We start from the raw sequence: 10,130 nt of genomic DNA, 5'->3' as shown, positions 1-10,130 counted from the left end.
CTCTTCCCTTTTTCTTCTTTCTTCTCTTCCTTCTTCTCCTTTGAAGCCAACTGATGCCCTTTAGCTTCCATCGATGGTACTGATGATTTCTTTTCCGAATTAATCTTCCCAAATTATTAGAATCTCTGTCCGTGTTCAACAGCTGAAATCCCAGTTTGATCTTTTCCAGTGAGGCTTGGTTTCTAGGGTATCATTGTAAATTGGGATGCTTTGATGGAATGACAATGTGGGGATGTTTTTAAGCTTCTTGCATTCTTTTCACTATATCATTATGGTGGTTTTCAATCTTTCAGACATTTTAATCTATGCTTAATTATGCTCATTCCCAGAGGCTCCTTAAAAGCAAATGACACAATTTTTTTTAATCAAATAAATAATACACATGAGGCCTGCTAAGACTTGATAGAAGCCTGTCTGATCAGCTGAAGAGGATGACTGGGAGGCAGGAATTTGGGAGAGTCATCACCCACCCTTCCAGCATTTCCAACCACTCAAGAAAAATCTTCAGAGCCTAGGAAGATAGAGTCTGAGCCAACCATGTACCCTAGCTTCTCCTCTCTGCTAGGATGGAACCTGTGGAGATGGATGACTGTGGTTCCTCTTCCTTCCAAAAGAGGCAACGTGAAGTCCATCTGGCTTCTTTGAGAAAAGGAGAAAAAGGTTCTATCGTAGTTCGGCCTGCTATAACAAAATACCATAGACGGGTGGCTTAAACAACAAATATCTTTTTCTTACAGTTCTAGGAGAGTCTGAGGACTCTTCCAAGAAGGTTGGGGAATCCAAGATGAAGGCATTAGCAGATTCAGTGTTTGTTGAGAGCCCCCTTCCTGTTTTTCAGATGGCCACCTTCTCATTATGTTTCCCCTTAGCCTTTCCTTGATGTGTACACAGTGAAGGGAGAGAGAGAGGGAGAAAGAAAGAGAAAGAGAGCACGTACATTTCTGACCCTCATTTTATAAGGGCATTAATCTCATCACGAGGCCCCTACCCTCATGACCTCATCTACCCCTAATTATTTCCCCAACAACTTACCCCATCACCTTGGGGATTAGGGTTTCAGCATATGAATTTGCAGGTAGACACAAACATTCAGATCATAGCACACTCTCCTGTCACTTTGTAATAATGACAAGAGTCAGTGTAAGATTGGGGCATTGGACATTCCTTGCTAGAGCAATCTGGGACCTCTCAGCTTATGATGGGCATCTGCTGACTTAGCCTGTCCAAGCATGCATGTTCCCCTTGTTGTGAGAGTGATTTCAGAAAGACTATCAGTTAAGGTTCTTCACGCTTATCTAGTGGTTGGCATGGGCCCAAATTGAGTCAACTCAGATTGTTCTGGAAATTTTAATCGTGAACAGAACAAGGACGTAAACTCAAGATGACCCAAAATATTGTCACTTCCCTAAAGAGAAAGTGACAATATTTTTTTAATTCAAAATATTTTATGATATACAGTCTAATGACAGTATGAAAAAAAAATCAAAGCCCACATTTGGTTTTCTTAACAAGGAAACAATGATTTAGATGCTGCACATAACGACTCCTAAGATGAGAAGAACAGTGTACTCACTTTCTGCTTAAATTCTCAGGTGCCCATACTTTCTGATACTTGGTCTTCAGCTTTGGCTCTTAATAAATGACTACTACATATCCTTCAATTAATTGTTTTCTCCCCTATGAGTTGCCAGGTTAATATCTGCTACTTAATAAAAGGATCCTAAATTATAGACTTTTTAAACAATGAACCCCAGAGCTCTACACCTGCTCCCACTACTGAGGCCTCAGAATATGTTTATCTTATGCATCCTCTACTAACTCTGGTAATCAGTGTGGAAAAGGCCCAAATAATTGAAAAAAACAAAACAAAATAAAACGGGTCACTCTCTCTCTGATCTGCCGTGTCATTCTCAAGTAGAAAACAAAATGGCAGTTGCAAGAACCTGAGGGAAAAAGAGTCTTTAAAAAAAAAAAAAAAATCTTATCTGTCTGTCTTAAAAGCCATGAATGAAATAAAGGAAACTGTATTCATAACACCTGACTCACTTGATTACTGTGGGTCAGCCATCAATATGTAGATAGAAAGAAAATAATTGGCATAAGCTCCTTGAAATTTCTGCCTACAGCCTCCCCAAGGAGGCCTTGGGGAGATTCAGACAGCATTTGAACAGCTAGGGCTTAGTAATGAGAACTGACATTCTAGTGTGTAGTACAAAAGACACTTCCCTCTTGGAACCAGGAAAAGTACTTTAATCAGCCAAAAAGTTGCTACTGTAAAACAAAAAAGAGAGAGAGAGAGACAGAGGATAAAATAACCCCCTTCACATATTGTTTCTCTACCTTGCTAAGCCCAGTTCCTACTAAGTGTCCAAGCCCCTGTGCCATCATCTGTGCCTACCTCATTAATGCCATTTGCTCATTGCTATGCCAGAAAACCCAGCTGATTAACGGGAAATCCTGAGCGGAAGGTTGCCTGGGTTTCAAGTTGCTTATGCACACAATTCACACTCCATGTGTTAGGAGCTCCCTCCTTTCCTCAAATCGCTCAGTGAGTCTGGAAAGTGGGAAATAGGCTTTGAATTGTCTCTGGCTCCTTACTGACCGGTCAAACCCCAGGGTGCCCATGGAATATTTGATTAGTTGTAAACTCAAAACAACCATCACAAAGAAAGATAAAAGGTTAAAACCACAAGCAAGGCCCCCCAGAGTGAAGAGCCTGAGACACTGGAAAAGGTAAGCTGAGAAAATACTCAGACCCCCTCTAGCAGAAGCTAAAGATAAAACAAAGCATGTTTCATGCCTAAGGCAGAAAATTAAAAATTGAGCAGGTTCCATTCTGAGAGGTGTATTGTAAGGTGAGGCCTCCTTCTTCATACTCCACCCCCAGTCCCTGTCATCCCCTCTGGAGTCCAGTCTTACCTGCTGGCGTGTTGTTTCCCTTTGTCTCCTGCCACCACCACCACCACCACCCCCAGCCCCTGCTTCTAGCTGAGACAAATACCCCATCACTAATAAATGTGCTTACCAGTGTCATCAACAGACAATATTTTCAAGGCAATAATCACAGAAAACTTTAGTGAGGCACCAGATCCTAAGGGCTTTGGGTGTGCACTTTGGGAATATATGCAGACCCCTTTGTACAAGTAGCCAAACACATCCTGGAACACATTTTCAGAATCTAAAGGCTAGAATAGGGCCACAGTCATGCCCCCTTCCTGAGGGCATCCTACATCAATTTACTGGTCCATGTGGGGGATAAAGACCTGGCTCCCTTGCCTGATTTGAGACAGCTCTGAAAATATGTTCCAGCCTCAGAGTGCCCTATTTAAAAAATGGCAGAAAAATGCTGTAACAGCAATGGAGTTCAACATCCCTCTCTACTCAATCCTGTTCTATTATTTCCTTGACAATGTTGATCCCTAGAATACTCCCCCAATAAACTTATTGCATTAAAATAATTTTTTTAAGAGCTGGAACAGACTGAGGTGGTCTTAAAACCTACCCTCAGTGACTGTAGAAATCCCTTCTGTGATATCCTTAAGAGAGAATCAAATGGCCCTCCATGGAAACTTCCCAGTGGTTGGGGTTCCACATTCTCACAGAGGAGTTGAAAGGAAGTGGTGTGACATAGGGGAGGGGAGGCCCATTTCTGACACCAGAGTAGATATGGAACATTGTAATGTGATGAAGTAAGGACTGGAAAAGGCGAAGAGCTTCTGGGAGGGGCAAACGGATGGGATGCAAAGGTATTAAAATGTGATGATCCAGTAAATCTGAGTGCCCAAAAGCTAGCAGAGAAAAACCATCAAATGATACCCTGGCATCCTTTTCCTTTCAAAGTTGAGCTAATAAAGGAATACAGTGGGCTATCCTGCCAAGAGTGGTATAGAAACAACACAGGGAATTTATGATAAAAGACCAAGGAAATGGGCAAGAAAAAAGGAGCTAAGAATACAAGGACACTACAGAGAGAACTGTTAAGCAAGCATCATGCCCCTGGCTTATCTCCTTTGCACACTGAACTCCCAGAGGCTTCCAACAGAGCTCGACACGGCAAAGACTGACACAGAAAGAGGTTGGCTTGTCACATATCTAGCATGGCAGGGAAAAGTAGGAGAGGTTCTGAAACATGGAGTCAGGCAATTTCTAGTAGTCAATCAGAAGGCTGATTTTTGCGGTGACGGTCTACAGACATGGTCATCAAGCTTTGTGATGACGGCCTAAACTGCTCTGGGCAGTAAGGACAAGGGAGCTGGTTATGAGTTGCTGTACGTCTTCTTTCGGTGGGAGAATCACCATAAAGGAGCTTCAACTGACATCTGAGTGTAAATTGTTAAAGCAAACCCTAGAGAGGGGACAGGCAGTTTGCATAAGCATGTTACTAGCCCAGGACAAGACAACAGGGAGTGGGTCATCTCCTAGGCTGTACCTAGCAAAAACATTCCCAAATGCTCTGCTAGCTAAACCATTATGTTTGTGGCTGAATTTGGCCCTCGGGCTGCCAATTTGCAATACCCATTCTAAAAGATGGGGATCTTCTAAAATGTCTCAAGCGATCACCTGGTGCTACCACCGCTCACACTCACAGTTGAAGCAGTCTCACAGCTACATTTACGTTTTATTTCATGTCAGAGAATAGCCTCCCACATCCCCCTCTCTGTGTCTTCGCTGCCACCATCCCTCTCACCATTTCTGGCTCAGAAAAGTAAGTCAGTGCAACTGCCAAAATGGAAGGGAAGGAATTGACCAAGTGGAAAAAGAAAAATGTTGAATAACAGTGAGCAAAACATGAGGGGCAGAGTAAAAACTTCCAAGATTGTTAAGATGTGATATCCTAGCGCTTTATACAAAATCAGCTTCCTCCTTCTTGAATACCCGAATACTTCTATTGAATACCCAAGCTATGTCAAGCAAGTGCCTGGCACTTTACCCAGAGGGGCCCAGAGAATGTGGGGTGGGGCTGAGGCTACCTTCTTCGTTGTAGGCCTCACAGACTTTGATTCTCAGGCCACCTAATCTATACCTCCTCAGCTGATTAACATTATTTAACAAGGCATCATGCCTACAAAAGCAGAAGTGCAGGAACCAAAGGAATGACCTGTGTAGTCAATGTTTGTAACCAATAGTAATACAGAATAAAACTGAGAAAACACAAGCTTACACTGTGAAAACTTGCAGGAGAAAATTAACTTCTATTCCCAAAATTCATAAGCAAGTCTTTGCTTGACTGATGCTGTCCATACACTGTTTGGTTCTCCGAGGCTCTGCTCAAAGAGTCGTCCAGGCACCAAGTGGAGATGGAAATGGGAGAAAGACAATAGATTCAAAATCAAAATCAAGAAGGCACTAAGGCCTATAGTGGTTACATGAGGAGACCAAGTTTATACACCAATTATTATTTCAGAAGTGGAGGATATTAAGCTATAGCATAACTTCCATTTCAAACTTCATCTCCAATATTTAAAATAATTTTGCCTCGTTCCTGGGACTAATCATACCTCCATCTCCCCCTCATTTTAAAACACCCCTTCAAATCCTAAAACTCCACATTCATTTATTTGACAAATATGTATTATGCACTTACTGTGTACCACCTGTTCTAGGTGCTGGAGATAAAGTGAGAGGGGTCAGTCGAGAACCAGGTAGATAAACAAGGAGCTTATGTTCCAAAGGGAAGATATTTGGAAGCATTAGTTGGCCAAGAATATAAAATTTATTAATCTCTTTCATTAAAGTTAATTTTTCAATGAAACTTAAGTCATCTTACTCCTTTACATAGGAGTTCTTACAGAGAAAGAACTTAGGCCTTCTTAGAAACCAGATCCAAAGACTTACAGGTTCTGATATGTAACAGTATTATTGTTATCACAGTATTTAAAATAACAATGCTGACACAGGTCACAGCCATTGCTTGCACCTGCCCCATGACCTCTGAACACCAGCCTACTTTAGAATCTAGAAACGTTTGGAGCCCATCACTGAGGGGCACTGGGAAGCTACTAGAGACAGACCGGCAGAAAGGGGAAGGAAAAGAACAGAAGAGGCAGAATGGAGAGAAACAACCAGGAGAGAGAAAAATAACATGAATAAAAGGAGAAATACAGAGAACATGGGGCTAGGGAATGAAACAGAGTGAGAGCATACGCATCAGAATGATAGGACAAGTCGAATGCTAGGACCAGGTGGAGTTAGGGGCACCTAGAGTACCCCTATAAGGAGGTGCTCACTCTCAAAGTCATGCAAGTACCCAGACACCTTGATTTCCCTTCCTGAACCCAGGGTTGGCACCCGGGACCCCTTAGTGACCGTATCAGTACTGCAGGTACCCAATGCTGGCCTGTCATAAGTGCAATAGCATCTCAGCTTCTCCCTTTTGGATGGAGAGGCACAAGAAATGTTGAGAATCAGGTTATTTCTATCTCTCATTCCATCCCTTTCTGAAAATACTCTCTCATTCCTAACTACCCTGAGCTCTCCCTCTTCTCTGTTCAGGGTTGTTGAGCTGTTGAGCACTTAGGGGATTGCTAATTGTTTCACGGGTGTAACTTTTGTGTCTTCAACTAGTATGTAAGCAATCCAAGGATAGGCACCATGTCTAATGGTCCACAAGGCCAAGGAAAATGATGGGCACACAGTAGGTTCTAATTAAATGACTAAATGATTGATTGATAGGTTAGTTGTGATACTGCTGCTCAGCTAGGAGCTAGCAACACAGATAATGACCTTCAGCTTATTATTCACAGGCCACCCAAGTCACTCCTCATCTCCTGAAACACAAGAACTGCCCCCATCACATTCCCCTAAGTGACTGTGTGTCACACACAGTGTGAGAAGAGCTGAGGGTGACACTAAGGAGGTATCAGAGACCCTCTTGGACAACAGTGGAAAAAGAAAACAATACAAAGCAATCATCTCTGTGAAAAGGGGACTGGAGTAAACTAAGATATGATTACCTTTGCTTCAATAACAGAATACCCAGGCTGTCATATACTCCCACTTATGGTGGTTGGGGGGTCTACTGTGTATGCAGCTGGAATTCAAAAGAACCTAAACTGCATAGAAAATTCTCAATTTCCTAGGACACCTGAGTGGCTAAGTGGTTGAGCATCTGCTTTTGACTCAGGGCGTGATCCTGGGGTCCTGGGATCAAGTCCCACATCATGCTTCCTGAAGGGAGCCTGCTTCTTGCTCTGCCTGTGTCTCTGCCTCTCTCTGTGTGTCTCTCATGAATAAGTAAATAAATCTTTAAAAAAAAAAAAAAAGGAAAATTCTCAATTTCCAATCCAGTTAGAATACTGTTAGTTGCACTATTAAGCCCAATACTATAAAGGAATTGTAGTCTTTGGCTCTCTTTATGCTTATAAATAATCCCTCAAGCCCAAGGAGGGGCTCTAGCCATTGGTTAATTCCTATCTGGAGCATGTGATGCCTGCCTGGTCCTCAAAGTCAGCCTGGCCCATCGGCAGAGCGAGCATAGTCTGGCCTGCACAGGTGAGTAGTAGACAACTGTAGGTACTTAGGACAATCATCCTCAAACACAATTTGCTTGATCACAGCACCATTTCTAGACCCCTGGATCCATAGCCCTTTTTAGGCCATTCTCTTTAACTCCTGTTTAAACAAGATCTCACTGGTGCTTGACCCTCAGCTGCCCCTCTGGCTTTCCAAACCCTGTGCTGCATCCCATGGACAACACAATTCTTGCCCCATGGGACATGCCATGTGGCTGATACCCTGATGGAGCCAACTGTGGTAGCCCTGTGAGTGCAGAGACTCATTTACCAGGAAGCCACTGACAAAGCAGCAGACAGAAATGGGAGCAATTACAAAAGTGTCCACTGCACTGGACCAAGGTCTGCATGTGGCTGGCCCAGGAAGCCAGGCAAAAATCCTCATCCCTGCTGTATTAACTTCAACTGATTTACCTGGGGCCTAAGGGGACCTCAATGGATCGTGTGATTTCTGTGTATCATCGGGATCCAAACACATGGCCATAGTAGACGGAGTGGGAAGGAGGGGGAGGGGAAGGACTCCAGAGGCAGCTGGCATGGAGGGAAGGCAGGGCACCTAAGAAAGGCCACGCCGTGAAGAGCCTTAGAATATAAACCGGACTTGGCAACAGGTCCTAAAAATCAGAGGGAAGACATGGTTCTGACTCAAGCTGGTGGCCAGGTATGTGAGTGCTCCCATCCCAGCTGTTCCACGTGCACATGCCATGGAGAAAGGAGTAAATGTGTAAAATAAAGGACTCTCTTATCAAACCCTATCATAGACTAGGGCATAAGCAACCCTGCCGTAGGATCCCCTGTTGGGAACATATCACAGAGGAAGAAGGGCTCTCCTCTTTGTTGCCAAAAGCTGCCAAGTTGTCAAGGCCTTTGCGGTTGAAGAGTGGTGGGTGCTGGGCCAGAGGCCATCCGGGTCACCAAGGCTGAGAGAGCGGTGGCTCCGCTCAACACCGCAGGTCAGAGGCTCAGGAAGATGTGTGGGCCCCTGAGAATACTCCTTAGGCACTCTCAGGAATACACTTCGGTGAAAGTGTGCAGAGGATGGAGAAGGGCTTTGCAAACTTTTATGGAGTTGGTGGAGATGTGAGCACCAAACATAATGGGAACATATTCTTGCTCGAGGGCTGGTAAAGCTTGGGGATCTTTTCACTATGCCAGTGTACCAAATACACTAGTTCCTTTTTAAGAATGTCAGGAGATATCTAATCTACCAGAACGAATCCTGCTGGTTCTGTCCTTGTGATCAGAGGTCAGTTACTTGGGGACCATCAAGCACATGAGCTTCCATTGTTTCAGAGAAGTGGGCTCTCCGCCTGCAGAGAAAAAGGAAGAGGTTCATAACCACTATGCCCACACTGGCCCCTTCATTCTATCATGAAAGCCACCCCTGCTACCCAAAGCCTTCCCTTGCTCCAGCGAAGATGGCAGGAAGCCTTTACTATAACACAAGAATCCAATGTGAGCCTTGCCATCCACCACATTCCAATATTGTCTATTGCACTTATGCATCCCTAGCCAGAGAGGAGGACAAGCAAAGCTTCCCATAGTGTTCTTTTCATGTGCCTAATCATCCCAGACATGCCTCTGGTTTCCTCCCTGCCCCTCCAGGCCCACAGTCTGTTTCTTTCTGTGGTAAATTTGGGCATGTCCCAAGGCTCAGGGTGGAGAGCCATGAATCATGAAGGAGAGGCTATAAGAACACTGCGTTTCTGCTGCTTCACCCACATGCCCCAAACGGTCTAGTGGGATCCAACTCTGACCCCAGTGGAGCTCTTCATCCATGACGGGTGCCTTTAGGAATGTGTCTGTGGGAAGCAAGAAGAGTTTCAAATACAGTAGAATGGACTCATTGGCTCTTTCTTTCTTTCTTTCTTCTTTCTTTTTCTTTCTTTCTTTCTTTCTTTCTTTCTTTCTTTCTTTCTTTCTTTCCTTTCTTTCTTTCTTTCTTTTCTTTCTTTCTTTCTTTTTTCTCTTTCTTTCCTTCTTTCTTTCTGTGTTGTGTTGCAAGAGGGCCCTGAAGATTAGTGAACTGAACAAGTAACTAGACGCAGAGACCCAAGTCCTGCTGCTGAGTCATTTTAATCTGTTTCAGATTCGATTTGCTCAGAGTATGGAGAAGAACAAGGCTCCCAGTGGAGATATCATGTAGCTATAGCCTAGAAGTATTTTCTTAATAGATGAAATTTAGAAAGAATTTGAATCTTTTATGCTGGGGAGGTAAGTAGCTGAGTGAAATGGTTGGGAAAAGGAAACATTTGGCTCTAGTGATTCCAAAGGACATTTCACTGATCTAAATATTTGTCCAGCTGAATTGCTATGTCCACTCTCACCTGCTCAGAATCAATATGTTCAAATCAAACACAATCGTCTGCATCTAAGTGGGGAAAAAGAACTTAAACCTGAGCTGGCAAGTGGGGAAGGTGAGAGAAGATAGGGAGCCAGGACAGGAGAGCTCTTTTCCACTGAGTAAGGGACCCAGAGCAAGTTGTTAATACTCGGAGTTAGATTCTGAATTCTGTGATTTGTTGGCAAGTTCCAGAGCATCTAGGTGTTGTGAATAACTTCTATACTCAGGACAACGTATGCGTTTTTTTGAGAAAGAACGTATCTGTTGGAACAAAC

General features: G+C 43.7%; 1 long non-coding RNA gene across 6 annotated transcripts in view; it reads right to left on the bottom strand.

Moving 5' to 3' along the window:
* LOC140625543 (uncharacterized) overlaps nt 1–10,130 on the bottom strand; it is a 62,023-nt gene that overhangs the window by 40,894 nt on the left and 10,999 nt on the right. For 5 of the 6 annotated variants that reach the window (XR_012024891.1, XR_012024889.1, XR_012024890.1 and 2 more), the window contains 2 exons: nt 8,720–8,821; nt 5,162–5,264 (listed from right to left, as the gene is read on the bottom strand). This is a non-coding gene — a long non-coding RNA (uncharacterized lncRNA). Of the gene's footprint in view, nt 1–8; nt 640–735; nt 876–5,161; nt 5,265–8,719; nt 8,822–10,130 lie in introns of those variants that run through there. The other variant, XR_012024892.1, reaches the window with a different exon arrangement.

This window comes from Canis lupus, chromosome 36, assembly GCF_048164855.1.
Source record: "Canis lupus baileyi chromosome 36, mCanLup2.hap1, whole genome shotgun sequence".
NCBI classification, from domain to species: Eukaryota; Metazoa; Chordata; class Mammalia; order Carnivora; family Canidae; genus Canis; species Canis lupus.
This window is presented reverse-complemented; position numbering and strand designations above follow the sequence as displayed.